Below are 23,182 nucleotides of genomic sequence, written 5' to 3' on the forward strand. Positions count from 1 at the left end.
ATCTGACTCTAAGAGAGTTGGATGTGAATGAGCGGAGAATTTGAGAAGGAAGATGTTTATAAGAGGAAGTTGGAGGTAGAGCGGTACCAGGCCCCAGAAAGCCTTGTGGATGATGCAGAGGGTCTTGAAGTTGATCCTTGGAGCCACGGGAGGCCAGTGAAGAGATTTCAGAGCTGGAGCTTGAGGCCAAGGACAAGTCTCTCAGTCCTGTTCTGGATATGTTGGAAAGGTCAAAGAGTAGAGGCAGGAAGATTTAGAAGGATGCTGTTTCAATAGTCCAGCCTAGAGAGGACCAGAGCTCTGGAGACAGTGAGCTTCTGGGGAAAGAGAGAAAAGGAAGAATAACTCTGAGGCGGTGCAGCTGATAGTTTGAGTTATTCGAGACCTCAGAGATGTGAGGGGAGAAGGAGAGGGTGGTGTTTAAGATGACACCAAAGTTCTTAGCCACACAGGAAGGAGCAGGAAGAGGGCCCAGAGTGGGTGGCTAATTAAAATGATGTGTTGTTTCCTTTTCTTTCTCAAACTTATATTCTAAAGTGTGTGACCAAATTAATCAAGATACTGTGCCCTCCAAAATCAATTATTTCCTAAACTGAAGCTTACAGACAAAGAAGCCAAACATACCATACCCTGTATTTTTAGATACATGACCAAATTCGAAACAACCATGCCCTTCATCTATAGTTGAATCATGGCCATAATAAGAACGTTGTATGCAAAGCCAATGTTTTTCTCTGATTTCAACACTTGTTGATGGTGTCAGAGAAGATTAAGTGAAATATTTAGTGTACAGTTGTAATGCAAATATGTTGTGATTTTTCTAAATGTGGTGCTAAATAACAATGGTGACGATTTGAATGTTCATATGGCTGAAGATTGCATATTTTAGTCTAGAATATTTATCTGGACTTGCTTTTATGAGAATAGTGTTTTGTGCAAGGTTAATGTAAATATTAGTAAGGTACTGGCAGGCAGTTTGAGTCTTGTTTCTGTAGACAAGCTACCTGTATTTGTATGGAATACTGTATGTTACTTTGCCAGTATTTAAAGTTAAGAGAATCACCTTTAATTTGGATTTATCATTTTATATAATCAAGAATATTCATATTGACAACAGCCTGTTTCTTGTCCCGGAATTGTGGGGTGGGATTGCCATGGTTTGGGGGGTGGAGGGGGAATGTTAGATCAGGGTACAGTTCTCTGTAATATCTACAAAACTAAGATATGTTTCCTAGAAAATCATTACAATAGTCAGCAGTGTGTTGATAAATGTTTGAGCAGAAACATGTCCTTGAGATCCGGTTGAATGAATACCTACATAATGAATTAATGATTTATTGAATCAATCAATAAATCATGGATTCAATGAATGGTTGAAGAAACCAATTTCACCTTAAGATGCTTCCAGATTGGAGGAGAGGGCACGCATTGAAATCAATAAATCTGTGTCTTGTGATTTGTTCCTCTTATAGACACCTGAATGTTCTGGAGCAGAGAGTATACAGTTGAGTACTGCTACATAATTCTACAGAGGTATCTAGGAGCCTTTTCAAAGATAATTTGTAGGTGATTGGGATAATGATGCAGTGTCAATGTAATATCAAATAATGCTAATATCAGAATTTTCTATAGACTGCCAAACAAGATTTCTATAGCTCTTAAGTGCTATTCCAATAGGCATGCTTATCGCTCTATTTAATGGATCTCCATTTATGGAGGACTGAATTGATAAAGTTGTGCCAGGATTCGAAAATATGACTGCAGTTTGAATTCTGTGTTATAATATTGACACATAACTTGCCTAGATCTCTTACCTGTCATGCCCAGGAATAATAGTAGTGGTTGCAGGGTCAGAGAGATGGAGTCTGAACGGTTACTAGTCTTTCCATCAAAGTTTTTCCATCGAGGGTTTGTTCCATCAAATCTTTTCCATGGAAAGATGTTTCATCGAATTGCCATACATAAAGTGCAAAGTGTTTATGCATCAAAACCTTTTCATCGAATAGGGTTTCGTTGTATAAACACTTTACATTTTTTGCATAGAAAGTCGATGAAACATGCATAAAGTTATAATGTTACAGGGAGCTGTCCAGTGCTGAAATCTATTCAATACAGTTGCAATGTATTTCAGCACTGGACAGCTCCCTCTAACGTATGTAGTGTACACTTTTTTTTTTTTTTTAATAGGGGTCACCCCCAAAAACCTAATAAAATATAAATGTCCTCAGTCCTAGAAAATAAAATAAAAATGCACACTACACAAGTCAGAAGGAGCTGTCCAGTGCTGAAATCTATAAAGTATTTCAGCACTGGACAGCTTCCTCTAACTTTTGGTGTATATTGTTTATTGGGGGTCCCCCCAAATACTCCCCAACCCCAATTTTCAAATTGTAACCCTTGTCCAGTGCTGAAAGCAATCATGTATTTCAGCACTGGACAGCTCCCTATAACTTGTGGTGTTTATTGTTTATTGGGGAGTCCCCCAACCCCTCCCCAACCCCAGGGGTCTCCCCAACACCCATTTTAAAAAAAAACGTTCCTTAACCCATTGAATTTCATTTCCAACCTAAACATCCATACACCTATTTTAAAGATATGTTTCTGTTGGAAATCCATCGAAATTCATTCAATGAATATGCTTTTCGATGACAAAGCATTTCAATGAATGAATTTCAATGGATAATGATGTAATGGGAATTATTTTGATGGAAAGACTGTATACCAGTCTGAACATTTTCTTGACACACAATTTCAATTGTGGGATTTCAGACCGCCTGGATTGAAAATGTGTGTAGAGAAAGTGTTCAGTCGATCCCTCGGACCCTGAAATCACTACTTTTAAAGCCTGGGCACAATTGCTAAGAGAGCTAGGAATGTTAAGTGTCCAGCTTCTATGTTAAACATCACAGGACTAATAACCCAGACTGATATGGAGTAAAAAGGAAGAGGTACAAATAAATAATTTTAATTAAAAGTAATGTAATGCAAACAGTAAAATAAAGACAGTGGGCCTCTTAACGAGTTTGGAGGTAACCATGCCGTTTTTAGCAGCATGACTACCGCCAAACTCGGGTCCGGGTCCCGCAAAAGGGGACTTACTGGGCCATTTCGATCTTGGAGGGCTCAGTAATTCCCTTTCGCGGGCCCCGACCCGGTACGTCCTCATTCCCATTTGAGCCCCTATAGGGCTCAATGGGAATGGGGTGGAAGCTAACAACGGGCCTGTTAATGACGGGCCCGTTGTTAGCATTCTGCTCTGCTAGCGGGTCCCGCTCTGCACATCTGGTCTGACCAGGTATACAGAGCGGGACCCGCTGCAGAACTCGTAATGTGGGGGCCCGGTATGAACGGTGTCGGTCCCTTACCGGCACCGTTCATACTGTGGCCGCCACAGTTGTAATGAGGCCCATTGTAATAAAAAATATAAACAACTAAATGTATTACTTCACTTTATCTTCACTTTATCTAAAAACCACAATCTGGGAAAAGGTATGTATTTGTTTTAAAAATGTTTTTTGTTTTCTTATTGATTTACAAGTTGCAGGATATCATCACCATACCACACCCAGCTAAACCCTTTGCCTCATTTTCACTGACCTATATTTTGGGCTGAAGATATACCTTGAGAATGGGGGGGACCCACGATACACCAGGGCCCTCATTCCAACCCAGGCGTTAAGGGTTTAACGCGCCGTCGGCACCGTTAACCCTTAACGCCTGATTTCCACCTTAACGCCTGCTTTTAGCAGGCGTTAAGTACCAAGGCGCTAAGCGTCCTTGGCGCTAATTACGGCACCGTAATTTACGGTGCCGTAATTAGCGCCTTCCCCACTCCCATTATGCCCTATGGGGCAAAAATGGGAATGGGGAAGGGTAAATGGGGATTGGGGATTTACCGCCCCACTCACCTTGGAATGGGGCGGTAAATCCGCCATCCACCATGGTGTAAACAGAGTTTACACCATGGTGGTAAAGTAGGGAACTTACCACCTGGGTTGGAATGAGGGCACATGCCAGGAACCATTCAAGCACTCTCCCGGCCTCCTCACTTCCTCTAAACCATGCTGATGTATACCTCTTCATTTTTAGTATTCTTCACTTTTCCAGAGTTATTTTATTGTGAACCCCTGGTTCTATGTGAAGAACTTCCCAGAATCCCAGGAATAATAACACAAACTGAAAATAATGAAGTAACTTGGTAGTTATCTTAGAGAAATAGAGAGCATCAGTTTCAGTTATTTTTACTTACACCTACTTGAGAATAGAACATTTAGTTCAAAAGATTTCTTTTAACCAAGTCAAAAATTATTTTGCCACCCTTAACCATGGCTGTCGGGTCTTTTTTTTTTAATGTGATGGTCTACCTGACACAATTATCTTGACACAATTATCTGGTGGGACTATATTGAGATGATTGACAATACCTTGCCATAAATGCGTGGACTACTAATCTGACCTGAGTGTTATGAGTCATGTGAGCTTCGATTGGTGGGTCCTATGCACACACGCATGGATTTGGAAGTGTTTGGTTGACCTAGGAGAAGACACAGAGCTTGAAGGGATATGATATGATATGGCATTTATAACACGCCTAAACACAAGTGTTTCAAGGCGCAACGAGGAGGAGAATCTCAGTCCTACTGGAATTAAGGCAGAGATCACTGGTGGCACACCACTCCTGGATAGCAGACAAACAGTCAAAGATGAGAGATGGAGAAGAGGTGGCCGAAGGGAGCCTGAAAATGAGTTGACTGTAATCCGCATAGCACTGAAAGTTGGGGCAGAGAGTGGTAATGCGGTGGGCAAGAAGTGCCAGGTATTGGTTGAAAGGTTAGACCCCTGGGGAACGCAGGTAGAGATAGAGATAGAGGAGAGGAAGGACCCAAGTCGGACCTGGGAGGTGGATCTGAGAAGAAAGAGGTCAGCCAAGCCATGGCCTGATCAGTAATACCCAGGTTGGTGTCCAGTCAAATGGTCGAAAATAAAAGATCGAATGACCATTTGATCGACTGTCAAATGGTCGGAAAAAAAAAGGTCGAATTTTTTATTTATTTATTTATATATTTTTTTTAGTTTTGGTTGGTTAAAAAATATTTTTAATAAAGAAAAAAGAGGGTTGCGGGGGGTAACCCAGGGGGGAACCCGCCCATAAAAAAAAAACTGTCAATCAAATGGCATTCGATCCTTTGGTTTTCGACCAAATGAATGGTAACCACCCAGGTTATCACAGAGACGGTTGAGCAAGATGGCATGGTTGACCATGTCAAAGACAGAAGAGAGATCAATAAGATGAGGACACAGCTTGGGTTGGAGTCAAGGTTGGAGAGCAGATCTTCACGGATGTTCAGGAGAGCAGTTTACATGCTTCTGGCATCTCTGAAGCCAGACTGATGGTCATGGAGACAACCAACAGAATCAGTGTGAAGATTAAGCTGGGAGATGGCCAGCTTTTAAGGAGTTTGCTCAGGAAAGGAGTGATGGAGATTGGGCGATAGTTAGCCGGGCAAGAAGTGTCGGCCGAGGGTTTTTTAAGAAGAGGGTGCACAAGGGAGTGATTTGGGGGGGAAGGAAGACTCCAGTGGTGAAGCAATGGTTGCAGAAGTCAGCCAGATCAAGCGCCAGGATGTTGATGTGGTCCTTGATGGTTTTGGAGGAACAGGGGTGAACCTGTTTTGACAAGCATTTCATAGATCAGACTTGTCTAGAAACCTCGTCTGGGGAGAACAGGGGAAAGGCAGAGAAGGGGGAGGAGAGTTGGCCGATGAAGGGCCAGAGGAAGAGCAGGGAATAGCGGGAAGAGGGGGAGAGGAAGAGAGAGAGGACATGATGTCCTAAGTTTTAGAGATTAAATGAGAAGCCAGGGCCATGCAGAGGGCCTGGGAGTGGACAGGAGAGGTAGAGACTGCAGCAGGATTGGCCAGCTCCTTGCAGATTTTAAAGAGTCTGGCCAAGTTGTTAGATGCCGCAGAGACACGGACTTGGCTGTGGGCTCTCTTCTTGGTGCGGACAGAGAGCCGGTATTGCCTTTGGAGCAGGCGGCAGGCCAGTTTGTCAGAGGGTGTACCGGAAGGACGCCATTTTCTCTCAGCCACCCTGCACTTGCGTTTAAGGATGATGAGGTCTGAGTCATACCAAGAGTTGCACTTGGCTTTGGGCTTCAAGGAGATCCTCATGACAGGGGCAAGAACATCAAGAAACAGCTAAAGATTACAGTTGACACTGGGGAACTTTACTGTAGCCCTACGCTGTCTTTGAGTTTCAGGATGCTACTTTCCATCCAAGAAAGAACTGTAGAAAGAATTAATCCCTCTTAATGGCTTCATTTTTGATGATGTGTATGCTGGTGAATATTGATTGAAGTGGTTTTATATCTGTTTACGGGTTTAATTTTCAGGAGATGTGTGATATGTAAGCTCCTTGACTAACCATAAGCCAGAGCAGTTATTTTTTGTGTAGTCATTTCTTAATATCCTTGTCAAATGAGAAGCCTAGTATTGCAGGGTTTTGCAGTCCATTTAGTCATTTATTTAGGCTAGTGGACCATGCAATATCACAGTAGATGGGGCTGGGCACTAATCAAATTGAGCTCACTTCATATGTTGCATACTATATTTCTAATTAGTTTTACAAAGGTAGCGGGCGCCCCTCTCTCGCAAGAACAGACATGATAACCTGTTCAGTGGTTATTAACCACTTGAGAGTTCGCAGCCACTGCTTTTACTCACTGTGCCTTTCACAGATGGGAAATATCCATTTGCATATCAGTTTTTGTCCCGCCCAGGGGCAGTCCAGCACCGAAATACAATGGCAATTCCAATCTGAACGAGAGTACCACCAGCAACCCCATACACATGTTTCACCCTTGTTGGGGATCATCAGTGAGGTGAAGCTGATGCCTCTCTAAGCACAGTGAGAGGGAGACCACGTCTGGTTGCCCCCAGGAGACCTAGGGTTACCAATCCCAGGTTCCTTAACAAATAGTTTTACAAAGGTAGCGGGCGCCCCTCTCTCGCAAGAACAGACATGATAACCTGTTCAGTGGTTATTAACCACTTGAGAGTTCGCAGCCACTGCTTTTACTCACTGTGCCTTTCACAGATGGGAAATATCCATTTGCATATCAGTCTTTGTCCCGCCCAGGGGCAGTCCAGCACCGAAATACAATGGCAATTCCAATCTGAACGAGAGTACCAACAGCAACCCCATACACGTGTTTCACCCTTGTTGGGGATCATCAGTGAGGTGAAGCTGATGCCTCTCTAAGCACAGTGAGAGGGAGACCACGTCTGGTTGCCCCCAGGAGACCTAGGGTTACCAATCCCAGGTTCCTTAACAAATAGTTTTACAAAGGTAGCGGGCGCCCCTCTCTCGCAAGAACAGACATGATAACCTGTTCGGTGGTTATTAATGGATATTTCCCATCTGTGAAAGGCACAGTGAGTAAAAGCAGTGGCTGCGAACTCTCAAGTGGTTAATAACCACCGAACAGGTTATCATGTCTGTTCTTGCGAGAGAGGGGCGCCCGCTACCTTTGTAAAACTATTTGTTAAGGAACCTGGGATTGGTAACCCTAGGTCTCCTGGGGGCAACCAGACGTAGTCTCCCTCTCACTGTGCTTAGAGAGGCATCAGCTTCACCTCACTGATGATCCCCAACAAGGGTGAAACACGTGTATGGGGTTGCTGGTGGTACTCTCGTTCAGATTGGAATTGCCATTGTATTTCGGTGCTGGACTGCCCCTGGGCGGGACAAAGACTGATATGCAAATGGATATTTCCCATCTGTGAAAGGCACAGTGAGTAAAAGCAGTGGCTGCGAACTCTCAAGTGGTTAATAACCACCGAACAGGTTATCATGTCTGTTCTTGCGAGAGAGGGGCCCCCGCTACCTTTGTAAAACTATATTTCTAATTAGCTACATATTTAATGCACTCCACTTCATTGATGTGTCGATAGAAGTATAGTGTGGATCTAAACAGTGCTTCCAAAATGTGTCACTGTCGTTTCTGGTAGGGGATTCATGGCCAGAGTGGCAGGCTAGACATATAGTGAACAACTGATGTCTGACTGACTCATTGCTAGGATCCCAGATGTATGTATGTATGTATGTATGCATGGGATTTATGAAGAGTGCACCTAACTGGAAAGAAATGGTGTACTGTCCAAAGTATGTGCAATGAGTGGGGTACACGTAGGTTGCAGGGTTTGTGGAGGAGCTGGGGTGGGATGGGAGTAGAGGAGAAACTCCAGAGAGGGATACATAGAGTTTAGTCAATCATTGATTGACAAGGCCTCCTTGAGGAGTATGGTCATCAGGTCCTTGCAAAGGACACCTTATGTCCTGAGAAGACCTGATGATTGTTGGCTGTAACCACCCTCCATCACCTACTCACCCTGCAAGAGGCTTGAGTTTGGATGTGGCAACCATCGTCTCCCTTCAGACCCAGGCCTCCTTGTAGGTTGGACCTCCTTGCCTCACCTGGCACTCAAGTTCAGACCTTGCCTCCATCTCCATGCTGCCTGATCCTGTTGACTTTGCTCCAGTACAGGATCAGGCCTTGTTGGGATTAGACCACAATATAATGTTGTCCTCTAATTGCACTCTGGATTCTCTGGTGTCCTTTCTAAGGGCTGCTGAGTCAAGGGTACCTTCTGGTTGAACCTGTATTACAGAGCTGACCTGGACTCTTTTTAGACCTTTCCCTTTTCCCCCTGTTCACACTCTGACAACGTAATTGCTTCAACTTCATGCTTTAATACAACAGGTACTGTAACCATGTTCTCCTCTAATTGCTAACTACTGCAAACTATACTATTCACTAATTTACAAATCTAACCCATCTCCTTTAATCAATTAGCTGACACTACTGAGGCAGAATCAGCCTACTATGTCGCATCATTTATTCTTAGAGCCAACTGTACAGCATCTCTAAGCCAATTTAGCTATACATTAAGGCTGCCTCCTTGGTTGTTCTTTCCTCTGCAATATCTTACTTTCCCCTTGTAGTCCCTGTTCCCTTGACCTCTGTCACTCTATTGGTATTATAATAATTCCTTGCATGACAATAGTTCTACACTACCTAGAAGCACTTCTCTTGTTTTCCGTACCTTATTGCTATCACCCCATAGCAACGTATCAGCCACCTGTATACACACACAGCTTCATTATCTCCTGGCCTACTGTCTGCACATACAAATATTGTCCATTGATGATACCTACCTCAATCATATTTCTAGACAAAGTATAGCTACTCTAGAGGATTGTTCTGCCTCCAAACATGCAAGCATCATTTACAGCCTGCTTATTGACACTGATATTGAGTTCCTTGACACAATGGAGACCTGATTTACTGCTTACTACGTAACATTGGTCAACACCTCATGGTTTCAAGATATATGCCAACAGCTGATGCTCTAGACCATGTGGTGGTCTACTCAGCCTTTATCCCAACTTCCCTCATCTCCACTATTGTCCTTCCTTTCATTTAATACCATTGAATGTGTCTCCTTTTTTCTAACACTAGCATCATCATCACCACCATCTACAGACCACTAGGCCCTTGGCATGTTTAGTGGTGAGTGGGCTTACTATTTTGTCTCCCTACAATCCCTTTCAACCTCATCTTAGTTGTGGGTGACATCAATCTCTAATTGAACTGCACACACAACATAAATACAAGCTCCTTTCTCAACAGGTTCAACGCATGTACCCTCTCACACTGGCCCTTCAAGCACAATCCACCTCAACATTGTCTGAACACCATTCTGACCTCAACCATGGCCTCTTTCACCTGCAGACCACTTGTCAGCATTGGATTCACCATTCTGTGTTCTCCTTCAATATGCTCAAATCAATTAAGCCATGCCCCCTGCCCCTGATGTTCAGGCCTATTAAGAGGGTTATCACTGAGTGATTTGCAGAAATCGTCTATTTCACATTGATGCATCAACGCCTGCTGAAGATCTCATGGGCATTCTGCATGATGAGATCATATGAACCTTTTACGTATTTGCGTATTGCCTGACTACGAAAGCAAAATCCGATAGGAACCATAATACATTGTTCAACAAAGACCTGGCAGCCGCAAGAAGGATCAGTCATCCTCTTGACAAACTTTGCAGACAACCATTAACCCTGAGGATAAACTGACCCGTAATCCACAAGGCTGGTCATTGCCAGCTCCCCAAATAGTCTGGCTGAACCCTTAAAAATGTTCTGAGACTCAACCTCTACTAGGAATGTGTTGAATCCACCAACCACTCCCAAGATGTCATGAACAACCCCTGTACCTTCTTTAAAATGAAAGTTGAAGAAATGCTGGTGAGTATAAACACACAGCATAGATCAGCTGCTCCACCCTTCCAAGACCTAGGAGTACAAAGCTCCTCTCCCAGAAGAAAAAGAAAAACATTGAAACTATTTGCACCCTGAGACTGTGCCCTGGGATACGACTAGCTATCAGCGCCTTGTTGGAGAGGGGGGGCAGCATGCAGGGCTGTAAAACTTAGCTTGGACTGGTGGTCCGTAACCTGCCCTGTATACCCCTGATGCAAGGGGTGGTAAATTACGTCTCAAACTCTCATGCTCTCTCTTACTATGCAACTTTAGGTCGGCGGAGGGATTTACCTTACTGCTGTCATGCTATATGTACTTATGTATGCAGTGGCTCTCCACTCACATGCTGCTCTCCCACCCAATTTTGGTTTCCACTAAGACTCTCGCTCACAGTTGTCATGCTACATTGACATACCATTTTTGCTTCTGGAATTCACCCTACCCCATCCTCGCACTTAACTGATGACAAATGATCTTGGCCTCAGAATGATTCGTTTTCTTACCTTCCATGCCCATGCCTGGAGGCGCGACAATGCCCCTTGCAAATAAAAAATAAATAAATACATGTTGGATCAAGGAGGACAGTCTTATTATTTGCATTAGTAACTTGTGAGAGAGAAATTAATTTCCCTTCCACTAATGTTACCGTCGCAGGGTGGTAACATTAGTGTAAGGGAGATCCAGCATAATATACCTGCTCCAGATCAGATGTGTGGACTATCTTTCTGCAATTCTGGAGCGAAGCAGTGCTTAAATATGGGTTCGTAGTTGACGAAGGTAGAGGAATCACCAAAGGGTTTGTGAGGATGGGTGTTAAGAGTATCTTTTTTAATTAATTATTTATGTGCATAGAGGTTCATGTAAAAACGGACAAGTATAATGTCTGCCATGGTCTGACACGTAACGTGTATCCAGTTATTCATATGTTTGGGGGTTTTATGAAGCGCTGATGGAAATGACAACCTAGGGAATCTATGGGTGCTAGAAATTTAACAGGAAGGCGGTAAATAATGGGCATAAACACACAGCAAGGTTTTACGGTTTTTACCAAGCAGTTATCTTGTTTATAAATTATAATCCGAAGTCGAATGGAAAGAGAGTTCCAAAGGCGAGGATTTTACACACATTGGGTGTCATTACGACCCTGGCATTAAGGGTTCAACGGCGCCGTGAAAGGTGTTGGTGCTGTTAAACCCTTAACGCCTGATAACGAGGTCCCTTTGCGGCCCCCGACCTTAACGGCTGGTCTGGACCAGCCGTTAAAGTAGGGACCCACAAAGGGACTTCTGAGGTAATTATGGTACCGCAATTCGCGGTACGGTAATTACCGCCTTCCCTAGTCCCATTGAGCCCTATGGGGCAAAAATGGGAATTGGGAAGGGCCAATTGTACCTGGGGAATTACCAGCCCACCAACCTTGTGACTGGGCGGTATTTCCACATTTACCATTGGCAGACTCGTTACAATACCGGCAGCAACCATGGTGCTAATAGCGCCATTGGTTACCGCCGGTGTTGTAATGAGGGCCATTGACCGGTGACGCTTTGTATGGGTATGACGGCGAGGGTGTTGTTTTGTGTCAGATGGAGATTTTGTCGATCCCATCCCAGCCGAGTTCCTTAAAGTGATTGGGGATGTTACTTTAAGTTGTAGGCTGCACACATGCCAATATTCCATTTATGGCCGTGCCTTTTATCTTGTTATTCATGTAAAGTAAACAGTGCAATCTGAGCACATCTTAAATGTATTTTTGATCAATAATGATCAAGTGGCCATATTTGAAGTTTTTACTCGGTCCTTTAGTTTTTGATATTTAAGGTGGGTTGTGCATGCTGCCTTTTCTTTGGATATGTTTACTCTTGTGTAGCTTGCTGTACAGTTAATTTGCTGATTTGATGCTAACTATTATGTTATTTAGTCAAACGTTTTCTCAATACCTGTTAGTTTCCTTGTCCTTGAATTAGAAGTAGGTGGGGCGAATGACGAGATTTCTTTTTTATGATGGGCGTTATAGATCTGTGATTGGCTTTTATGGCGTTAGTTGTTTACAGGTTGTGGATTATAATGTTTAGTATTTTTTACAGTGCTACAGTGTGACGAATTGACCACTTCCCTGCAGGAGTAAAAGTGTGAGTAGTGGCTAAACTGCCTACTCAGCACTCCACCAACAGTGATCCAAATCATAAAGGTGAAAGTGACACAGTCCAGAGGTATACCTCCTTCACCTTTTGTGGCAAAGTGGGCAGAGGGCAGGTTATACTCTTATGAGGGTGTGAATGTGATGAAAGTAGCAACCCAAACAGCAATAGTACAACTGCACCAAAATAAAGGAAGGCTCTATATAGTAGTGGCCATGTAGTTATGGTTAAGTTGCTGTTTCCATAGGAAGAGCACTTTTTGGGGGGCTTATAACTTCGCCCCCTCTGGACGAATCCTCACCAAACTTAGCAAAAAATGTACATGGCCCACTCCGAATCTTTTTGCAAAGTTTGGTGAGGATTCGTCCAGGGGAGAAAAGTTATAGGGGGGGTCCCAAAATTTCTGTTTTTTCCCATAGACTGAATCCGAAATATTTTTTGCTCGTGCCTACAGCCCAAACCTCTGGATGGATTTTCACCAAATTTGGACCAGGAGCAGCGGCTTGGTGAAAATCCGTCCAGTAGTTTTTTTTAAAAATAACCAAAAAGTAGGGAAAAAAAATTAGTGATATCTGTGTTCGCTTAGCGGACACACTTCCCTGTTCGCTCCACGGACAGGACGGTGATTGGGCAAGCAGCTTGCGTGATGTCCGCGGACATCTGACGTGCTCTCTCATTGGATGCGGTGAAAGCGTGCAGTGCGTCTGGCTTCAGAGACGTCCGCCATCTTTCTTTCCCGCATGAGAGGCTTTGTCAGGTCAGCAGGAGCGTGTCTGTCTCCTGTTCCTCCCACCCCCCCGCTCATGCCCCGTGTGTCCTTTCTGACCCCCCACCCCCGCTCATGCCCCGTGTGTCCTTCCTGTCCTCCCCACCCCCGCTCATGCTCCGTGTCTCCACTGTTCCTCCAGCCCCCCGCTCACGCCATCGCACATGGTAGCCAGTGGAGGGCCGAAGAGCGGGATCTGCCGCACAAACTCATGTCCGTGTTTCTGTTTGTCTCCTGACATACAAACCCCCCCACCCCCTGCTCATGCCCCTTGTGTCTCTCTCCCTCCCCCCACCCCCCGCTCATGCCCCATGTGTCTCTCCCCCCGCCACCCGCTCATGCCCCGTGTGTCTCTCTCCCTCCCTCCCACCCCCTGCTCATGCCCCGTGTGTCTCTCTCCCTCCCCGCCACCCCCCGCTCATGCCCCATGTGTCTCTCTCCCTCCCCCCACCCCCTGCTCATGCCCCGTGTGTCTCTCCCCTCCCCCCGCTCATGTCCCGTGTGTCTCTCCCCTCCCACCCACCCCCTGCTCATGCCCCGTGTGTCTCTCCCCTCCCACCCACCCCCTGCTCATGCCCCGTGTGTCTATCCCCTCCCACTCACCCGCTGCTCATGCCCTGTGTGTCTCTTCCCTTCCCCCACCCCCTGCTCATGCCCCGTGTCTCTCTCCCTCCCACCCATCCCCCACTCATGCCCCGTGTGTCTCTCTCCCTCCCCCCACCCCTCCGCTCATGCCCCATGTGTCTCTTCCCTCCCCCCACCCCCCGCTCATGCCCTGTGTGTCTCTCTCCCGTGTCTGTCTCCTGTTCCCCCCCACCCCCCGCTCATGCCCCGTGTCTGTCTCTTGTTGCCCCCACCCATGCCCCATGTCTGTCTCCTGTACCCCCCACTCCCCGCTCATGCCCCGTGTCTGTCGCCTGTGCCCCCCACCCCCCGCTCATGCCTGGTGTCTCTCTCCTGTTGCCCCCACCACCCGCTCATGCCCCGTGTCTGTCTTCTGTACACCCCACCCATGCCCCGTGTCTCTCTCCTGTTGCCCCCCTCCACCGCTCATGCCCCGTGTCTTCCTCTTGTCCCCCCTCCTATGATGCCCCTTGTTGACCTCTTGATCCCCCCACCCCCCGCTCATGCCCCGTGTCTTCCTCCTGTCCCCCCCACTCCTCGCTGATGCCCTGTGTCTTCCTCTTGTCCCCCCTCCTATGATGCACCTTGTTGACCTCTTGTTCCACCCACCCCCCACTCATGCCCCGTGTCTCCCTTCCTTCCCCCCACCCCCCGCTCATGCCCCGTGTCTGCACTGTTGGAACATGGCAGACACGGGGCATGAGCGGGGGTGGGGGCCCCACCTTGCCCTACCCCCGCTCATGCCCTGTGTCTCTCCTGTTCACTCCCACCCCCGCTCATGCTCCGTGTCTGTCTCCCTCCTTTTCCCCCCACTCATGGCCCGTGTCTCCCCTGTTCACCCACAACCCCCGCTCATGCCCCGTGTCTCCCTTCTTCCCCACCCCACCCCCGCTCATGCCCCGTGTCTCCCTTCTTTCCCACTCACGCCCCATGTCTCCCTTCTTCCCCACCCCACCCCCGCTCATGCCCCGTGTCTCCCTTCTTTCCCGCTCATGCCCCATGTCTCCCTTCTTTCCACCCCCTGCTCATGCCCCGTGTCTCTCTCCTGGTCTTCCCGACCCCCCGCCGATGCCCTGTTGTGTTCTCTTTATACACCTGCCTTCCCTTTCCCTGGTGTCCATCTTGGTAAAAGATTTTCCTTCCTACACCGGGACGCCTGCCTGCGGCGTCCCGGTTTGGGAAGAAAAATCTTTTTTTTACCACCCCAGGTTCCCACTTTGAGAACCTAGGATGCTAGTGGTCTTCCTCCATTGAAAAGGATGTTATGGTTACGTTGCACTAATAGAAAACTATGAAATTCAGTAAATAAAAAAAATGTGTTAAAGTGACTTTATGGTTAAGTAGCACTAATAAAAACCTATGAAATTCAGTAAAAATACTTTGTTAAAGGGACGTTATGGATAAGTTGCGCTACTAAAAACCTATGAAATCAGTAAAAAAACCTGGTTAAAGGGACGTTATGGTTAAGTTGCGCTACGAAAAACCTATGGAATTCAGTAAAAAAACTTTGTTAAAGGGACGTTATGGTTCCAAGTAAAACCGAAAAACCCTTGAAATTCGCCAGTTATGGCAAGCTAAGCAACCATAACTCGCGCCACCACCGTGCACTGCTAAGACTAACACCCACAACACCAAAGATGACATCACAAATGTCATTGATGACATCACTGATGACATCACATGTCTGGCTCACTCTTTTTTTCTTTTGCTGACATATCTAGGCCACATGGTTTTCTTCAGTAACAGTCAGAAACTAAAAATTGTATTTTATTTGTAGACGTATCCTACAAGTAGGTTCTTACAGTAATTCCCTTTGAGTCCAGTCACATCATATGAAACATATACATTGGGGAAGACACAAGATTTAAAGACAGCATTATTTTCATGCAAATACATGATTGCTCTGTTTCAAAGCTGCTATTTACCCTATGTATATGTATATTGGTATGTGTTCTTGTCTCTTTGTGTTTTGTCTATAGTAATGCAATTATGTAATATCTGGGTTTTATTAGCTACTTATTACATATTTCACAGTACACAAAAATCTATTAAGAAAACAATTATCATTTCATTATTCAACATATTAACATTACGAATATTATAACTTCATCTTGTACGCTGCACACAATGCTATGTTTCTGCATTAGTAGCTTAGTATACTAGATAGAACCCATAACAGAATGCTATTTATATAAATGCATCATTCAATGCAATAATTAGAGTATGATATTTATTGCAATGATCCTTGACATTTTTTTCGCAACATTATAATAAGAATCCCTTGTACACATATTTCATGAAAATTACATACACATGTGATGTCATCAGTGATTTCATCAATGACATTTGTGATGTCATCTTTGATGTCGTAGGTGTTAGTCTTAGCAGTGCACGGTGATGGCGCGAGTTATGGTTGCTTAGCTTACCATAACTGGCGAATTTCAAGGGTTTTTTGGTTTTACTTGGAACCACAACGTCCCTTTAAAAAAGTTTTTTCACTGAATTTCATAGGTTTTTAGTAGCGCAACTTAACCATAACGTCCCTTTAACAACGTTTTTTTACTGAATATATATTTTACATGGCCACAGTAGTGGCCGTGTAGTTATGGTTAAGTTGCTAATCCCATAGGAAGAGCACTTGTTGGGCGGCTTATACCTTCGCTCTCCCTGGACGAATGTTCACCAAACTTTGCAAAAGAAGTATATGGCCCACTCTGAATTTGGTGAGGTTTGGTCCAGGTGGGGCAAAGTTATAGGGGGGTCCCAAAACTTCTTTTTTTCCCATAGACAGAATGGGGAAAAAACTTTGCTCACGCCTACAGCCCAAACCGCTGGACGGATTTTCACCAAATTTGCGACAGGAACAGCAGCTTGGTCCCAAACGCGTAATTTGGTGACAATCTGTCCAGAAGTTTTTTTTTAAATGACCAAACAGTAGGTCACAAAAAATGTGTGATGTCTATGTCCGGTCCGCGGACACACTTCTCTGTTCGCTCCGCGGACAGTGTTCTGATTGGCTAATTGGCTTGCGTCATGTCCGCGGACATGCAACATGTTCGCTGATTGGATGGTGAGGAGCGTGAAGTGCGTCAGAAGTGCGTTTTGGAAACGCCTGCCATCTTGGATTCGCGGACAGTGGCCGATGTCCGCTGACATTGCGGTAAAAACATATGAAAAAACACAGCATTACACTTGTCAAACTTATCAAATAATCTTTCGGGAGGTGAGGGGTGATGAGGATGGGATGGGATATGGCTGCAAGAAGCAAAAAAAACGGGTGTTTTTGTCGTGAAAGTCCATGAACAGTCCTGTGAAAGTTCACAAACACCTTAGCATTACAGGGTTGGTGAAATGCAGTTCTTGGATGGCTTATAACTTTGGCGCCACTTAATGGAACTGCATGAATATTCCTGGGCTGATTCTGAGTGAGTATGCAAAGTTCGGTGGGATTCTGTTATAAGGGGGAAAAATTATAGGGGGGGTCTCAAAATAATGTAAAGGCTTATAAATGAGGTGCCATTTGATGAACCTACACTTCATTTGGCAAACTGATAATAGATCAAGATATCATGTTTTTGCGAAGTTTGGTGGGATTCTGTCAAGAGGGAGCAAAATTAGAGTGGAGTTCCAAAATATTGTAAAGGCTTATAAATGTGGTGCCATTTGACAAATCTATACAAAGGTTTGCAAAAAGATTATAGATCTAGATTTAGATGTTTTTGTAAAGTCTGAATTGATTTTGTGAAGTGGGGGCTAAGTTATATGACGATTGTATGTGCAAACATTTCACACTTTTGAAAAAATAAAACATGGGAGATTTCCAGCAAACCTGCGTAAGGAGCATTGGCAAGGACCTACAAGCATGGTTTTGCAAATGTGCCAGTGTTTTATTATTTGACAAGTGTCATAATGCAGCTTCAAAAATAGCGGTATACCTTTAGTGACTGAGGGGTAGCCTGTGGCCATGGGCAGTGGCCAGATTGTCCGGGTCATGAAATAAGGTCATGATCCAGACAATCTGGCTACTGGCCATGACCACAAGGGACAAAACATAGGATTAAAGTGGTCATGTCCACCTGGGTCTGGCTTTGTGGTAAAGTTATTCGAAATTAGGATAGATTTGAAATTGAAGAAAAATTTGCTTGTGGTAATATGGTCATAGGGTTCTCCCTTTGCCTTCTGCAGGCTGCTATGGAAAGCGAAGAGGGGCCATGTATGGAACCCTCACCTTCCCTTTCCATGCTGGCCATCCTGGAAAAGGATTTTCCTTCCTACACCGGGACGCTCCGGCGTCCGAAGAAAAATCCTATTTTTTAGCACCCTGTGCTCCCTCTTTGGGAACCTAGGGTGCTAATGGCCTTCATCCCCCATTTCAGGGACTGGAATGGGGGGATAATGGTCCAGAGACCTTGTTATCCACCCTCGCTTCGCTTGGGCTGATAACTTGGGCTGCTGGGCAGGTATCCACCGTTCCAGTGCCTGGAACAGAGGATGAACGCCACAGTATTCCCATTAGCATAGCATAAAATGCAAATGGAAATGTTGGAAAATCTTATTTAGTCTATGTACTTTACTGAGAAATATAAAGTAGATGGAGTCTATACAATTTTTTTTTAGTTCTATTTTCTAACTGTGAAAGGTGGTTCCTAAAGGAACATTTCATTTGTTGTTTTTGGATGTATTTCTTTTGGCAAGAGAGCTGAGAATGAAAGGTGGGGAGGGAAATGAGGGAAGAGCAACCAAACACTAATATGGAGGGATAGGTGGACAATGGAAAATGTTGCGCGTGTGTTATTTCTAAGTTAGGGGGCATTGTTTCTCATGCTCCTTGATTACAGCAGTGGTGGTGGCTCTTGGGGAGGAGGGATGGCATTAGCTGATGCCATTTTAAGATAAATAGCAGTTTTGCTAAAAGTATGTACTGTGTACTAGATTGTTAATGGATAATGAGTAGGAATAGGTGTTGGAGCTGTGCAAGGGAAATTTTGAAGTTGGAAGTTCCTAGATCAGTAGAAAATGCAGTTCCGAACTGTCCGCCAAGCAGAGATCTTATTGTGAAGTGCGGACGGGTTCTCAGACACGTCATCATGCCGCGCGCCACCATATGGTCATGTGGCACTTTCCGGAAGGTACGCTATGAAGTCAGATGTTCTATGTATGCAAAACTAGTTGAAATAGTTGCAAGAAGTGTATAGAAGTGTTAAAAATTATTCCAGATGGTGTGAAATGGCAGCGTTTTAAGGTGAAACTTTGGAAATTGGACACAAATATTGATATATTAGGTAAGTATGATATTAGTAAGTTGTAGGAAAATAGCATGCACTGGTAAAAATCTATCAAATTCAATGAAAAAACATTGTTAAAGGGACGTTATGGTTAAGTTGCACTAATAAAAACCTTTGAAATTCACTGTAAAAACTTTGTTAAAGGGATGGTATGGTTAAATTGAACTAATAAAAACCTATGAAATGGATTTGTGATGTCATCTTTGATGTCCTGGGTGTTAGTCTTAGCAGTGCACGGTGGTGGCGCGAGTTATGGTTGCTTAGTTTACCATAAGTACGTTTTTTCTTTGAATTTCATAGGTTTTTATTAGTGCAACTTAACCATAACGTCCTTTTAACCAACCTTTTTCATTGAATATATATATATATATATACATACACTTTGATCAAACACACCAAAATGCAATAACTGTACTATAAAAACACTACCCAAAGTCAACCATTGTGGAAAGAAGCCAGAATATGCAGTATGTAGATAATGCAAGCAATCTGGGTGATGTAACGCGGTTCAAAGGAAATAAATCACAACCAATGTCACCAAAAAGGATATAACGTTTTTGAAAAAGTACAAACTTGTAGCTTAGCATTCAATAAGATCACAAAAGTGGACCATGGGCCTATTGCCTCTCAGCAGTACCTTAAACTGTTCTTTACCTGGCTCAATGGCCTCGAACCAGGCTTCAGGATGCTGTCTTCATGGGTTGGTCCAGGTTCAGATTTGGTGGGTCGTGCTGGTCCAAGCAGCGAGCTGGGGTTAAGTCGGGTTGAAGTGGGAATTCCGTGCGAGTTAAAGGCACCATTAAAGTGATGAAGTTTAAAAGGCTCACCAGGGTCAGATCGAAGGTTGAGAAGGTAAAAAATGCAGGTAACTTCTGGGTCGAGTCAACAAGTGACAAGATGCTTCCAGCATTCGAGTCATGGTCCTCAAAGGTATGACACTGTGATCCTAGTGGCTCAATGTGATGTTTGAAAAAGGCAGTGCTTTGAAGTCATCTGCAGCAGTGAACTGTTCGAGCCAACCAGGTGATGTGCTCTCATGGTGTGATGCAGCGTCCGACCAGGTTGATGAATGCAACAACAGCGGTTTTAAATATTACAAAGAACTGCCACAAGCAGCTCTTCATGGAAACATGCTTGACTCTGGTCAAACAATGTTTAGAAGCTGTAGAATACAGAACGCCTGCTATTTTCCTTCTCCTGGTGCTTTGTTCCCCAATGTAGCTGCTTGTGGGAAAGATTGGTCATGTTTCTATGCACTGCCACTTGGTGAAGGCTAGATAAGAAATATAGGTGTTATTCTGAGTACCAGTGAAGCTGGCATAGAGGTAGGTATTGGTCCAATATGTTCCCCTTCAATGTGCATTGGTGATGGGTAGGAAGGAGTGCTTGCCTCTGCTTTGGAACACCTGCCTTCACCTCACAATGACAAGTCCTTTGAATACACTGCTCATGGTCCAAATGAATCAACAAAGGAGTGAAAGAGCCTTCTCTTATAAAGGCAAACGGCCTCCCAGGATTGGATAAAAGCAAGCCTGCTTTAGGGGTCAAATTCCTATTAAGGCAACAAGTGACATTTGCCTTCTTGCATTAAAGCCAACGTGCTTTGCTGTGCAGGAAGTAGAGAAGACTTGAAGGAAAGAAAAGCCCAACAAAAGCCAAAATGGAGGAACCATTCCTCTATTCCATTCTGCTATGTTTGACTGTCTAATTACCCCCCTCCCAAGTCTGCAACTTCAAATGTCCTTGGGTATGCAACAACCTGGTGTGAGGCGGCCCCTTTTGTTTAGGGTGTGTCACTTTAAAGTCGGTTCCCAGGAGGGTTCTGCAGAGAAATTCCTGTGCTGAATCGAGGTGTTAGCCAACCTCACAAAGGATCAAATAGGGGATCCTTTTGTCCAAGTTAATCACTGTCCATCCATATGTTAGCTACAGTTAACACATATCTTATGTTTACCTAGTTGTTTCACACATCCGATGAGTCTGATCTTAGAGTTCCAGATCAGTTAAATCACTGTAGATTATAATATCTGGGCCCAGTTTGATGGCATGGAATTATATTTGGCACTGCATATAAATAGAACACAAGTAAGCGTGCAGTGTTTGGTAACTGCTAATAGCAAGCTATGGCAGCTTTCTGTGTTATGATTGCTGCTGCGCCTCTCTTTTCCTCTCCTGCAGGATATCCTTCTGTTAATTAGCATCACTGCATGAACTTTGCTTCTGTAGTCCACAGCGAGAGAGATTGCAAATATTTCATTATATAATGTTTCAATGTTCATATCCAACTGCTGGTATGCCATTGAAGGAGATATCAGCTAATACACTTTAGTTTGGGAAACGGATCTGCCAGGTTTGTAAGACTAAGAGAGGATAGAGTGTGCTGTGTGTGTGTCCAAAAAGCGAGCAACTGTAAGGCACTTCTATTTATTTCAGCACTTGACATGCATCTGAAATGAGGTTGGGAAAACTTTGGATAAGAATCAGGTCTTATAAATCGGTCAAACCTTTGTAATGGTGACTCAAGAAGGGATTCAAATCGTGCCTTGAAATAGTCTATTTGTGTCATTTGTAGTTCAATTGATTTCAAACAGTTTGGACCATTGGAATCTATTTATTGAATCACATGATCAAATTAAAATTGGTTCAATGTGAAAAGGGTAGAATATAAAAACGATAACGGGTTAAAAAAATGCAATTTAGTTGATATCAAAATAAAACAAAAAGAAATTAAATTAAAACAGAAAAATATTACACATGATCTAGCTAGGTTGAGCCAACACATAATCGTATCCATCAGCTGTAACCACATCAGGGTTTGCTTGAGTTTTAGCTCCAAATGGTTTGACTCATTTCAATTAGATCACGTGGTTTATATAGTCATCTATCAGGTTCCATCCTTTCACCCATTGCTAAATTGTAGACAAGTGTTCAAACCTGTAGTCCGAGGACAAAGCAGAAAGACTAACACAATCCACTTAATTCTGTATGCTACGCAAACACACACAATGCCAAGGGGCATTTAGGGGCTAAACTCCAAGGATCTGAAGGCAATAAGGGAAATTATTATCCAAAACCTGTTTGTTGTCCTTGGATTATCTAGTGAGACTGCCACTACATATGCATTTCCAATTTCATGACGTGACGTGTGATAGAGCCGTCGAATAATTCAGATCATCGTTTGCATAGCTGCTCACCAACCTAATTTCACAGGGGTGATCACCACACACCTGGTAGTAATTATTTTGATCACTGATATCAGTAGCTGTGGGAAACTGTTGAAGAAAACCACTCATTAACACTGGGTCACAGCTTTCACCCTAGGCCTAGCCAACAGTGTGTTTCATTGCTTTTAATATCAATGCGATTAGTGCTCATCACACAGTGACAAGATAATACCACTGCATTCAGGCCAAAAGTCTCATTACAGTTCTATCCTATTTTAAACTGTGACATGTCACATCCCTCGGGAATGTCAAAGACCATGTTAAAATAGTTAATATTAAAAAGGAATCTTTTCCTATGCAAAATTATAAAATAAACATGATATGAAACATCATTGAAACATCAAAAGGGATACAAGAGGCAGGGAAAGGCACATTAAACACGGGTAGCTGAAACTACAGTTGTATTGCTGTTTTTAGGTCCATTGGAAGTACTCTAGTGCATTGAAAGGAAGGGAACAGTGATACAGACTTAATAAAAAATCAGGGTGACATTGTTAGACAAACCAAACAAAAGCATTGGGGATATACGGCTCAGGCATTAATGGCTGCGCCTTACAATCAGCATTGGTTTTAATGTGCATGGCACAGAGATATTGCACCTGCCCGAACATGCTATTTTATATCAAAATAATAGACTATTTCAAAACCAACCCAGTGTTAACCTACTAAAGCAGTGTGACACACCTTTTGTATAAAAAGTAAACGAAAGTGCATGTTTGCCACACATCTACCACTAAACCGTTTGCTTTCATGGGGGTTGGATGATGCAGTGTACATTTTATTTCACTTAAAATCCCAAAGTGGAAGAGA

The 23,182-nt window shown here is 44.0% G+C and overlaps 1 protein-coding gene across 12 annotated transcripts in view; it reads right to left on the bottom strand.

The window, feature by feature from the left end:
* NTNG1 (netrin G1) overlaps window positions 1-23,182 on the bottom strand; it is a 978,539-nt gene that overhangs the window by 276,996 nt on the left and 678,361 nt on the right. The window lies entirely within an intron of this gene.

The sequence above is a fragment of the Ambystoma mexicanum genome, chromosome 1q (genome assembly GCF_040938575.1).
Source record: "Ambystoma mexicanum isolate Mex_15411 chromosome 1q, UKY_AmexF1_1, whole genome shotgun sequence".
NCBI lineage: Eukaryota > Metazoa > Chordata > Amphibia > Caudata > Ambystomatidae > Ambystoma > Ambystoma mexicanum.